The sequence below is a fragment of the Nematolebias whitei genome, chromosome 3, assembly GCF_014905685.2.
Source record: "Nematolebias whitei isolate Nwh7 chromosome 3, NemWhi1, whole genome shotgun sequence".
NCBI lineage: Eukaryota > Metazoa > Chordata > Actinopteri > Cyprinodontiformes > Rivulidae > Nematolebias > Nematolebias whitei.
In genome coordinates, this window is record NC_056500.1 from 5,139,730 (window position 1) to 5,140,456 (window position 727).

Genomic DNA, 727 nt, shown 5'->3' on the forward strand with positions numbered 1-727 from the left:
CTGGCCTGCGTACACCATCAAACAGTAATGTAGAAGGATCTTTCCCATCTGCAAGTGGCAAAAGAAGCAAACCTGTATGAGGTTCTGGTTTGCATTTGTTCTTCAAGTTTCCATAGCTAGAGTCACGTTCAGTGTCTGGATCAATGTAACATAGAGGTTCCTTGTCCAGTTCACGACAAATGTCTTGATCTAAAAGAAAACGTTGTTTAGCAATGTGTCTAGGGAGGAAAACACTGAGGTTTGGATCTAGAATACCCCCTGCAGACTCTTGGGCCTGTAGCAAACCTATGCCAGTCTTTTTGTCAATTATTCCTTTCTTCATTGCTTCAAACACAGAAAGAGGATGGCCAGTTCGAGGATCTGGATAGCCAACTGCAGCTGCTTCAGCTGCTAAAAGTTTGTTTCTGTCACCTTTGTCCACCAGTCCTTTTGCACATGCTTCTTCCACAGTTAGTTTCTGATTTGATGCGGGGTCAATGATGTGTCCTGTGGCAGCTTGTGCTTCTAGCAATTTTTCTGCACTTTCTGGAGATATAAGCATCTGTTTCTTAGCATCTGATAAAGATATTTTGCCCAAAGTTCCTGCTGTCACTCCAGCAATTGGTCCAATTCCTTTTAGGAAGATCTTTCTATCCACAAACACCTCGGCAACAGTTTTTTCTCCTTTAACTAACTGATTAAATGTTGGTTTGTCCAGGACCTCACAGTCAAGTAGTTGCTTTGCTGT

General features: G+C 42.5%; 1 protein-coding gene across 1 annotated transcript in view; it reads right to left on the reverse strand.

The window, feature by feature from the left end:
* Positions 1-727, reverse strand: part of wu:fi04e12 (desmoplakin) — a gene marked incomplete in the record, with an annotated part of 43,800 nt that overhangs the window by 4,324 nt on the left and 38,749 nt on the right.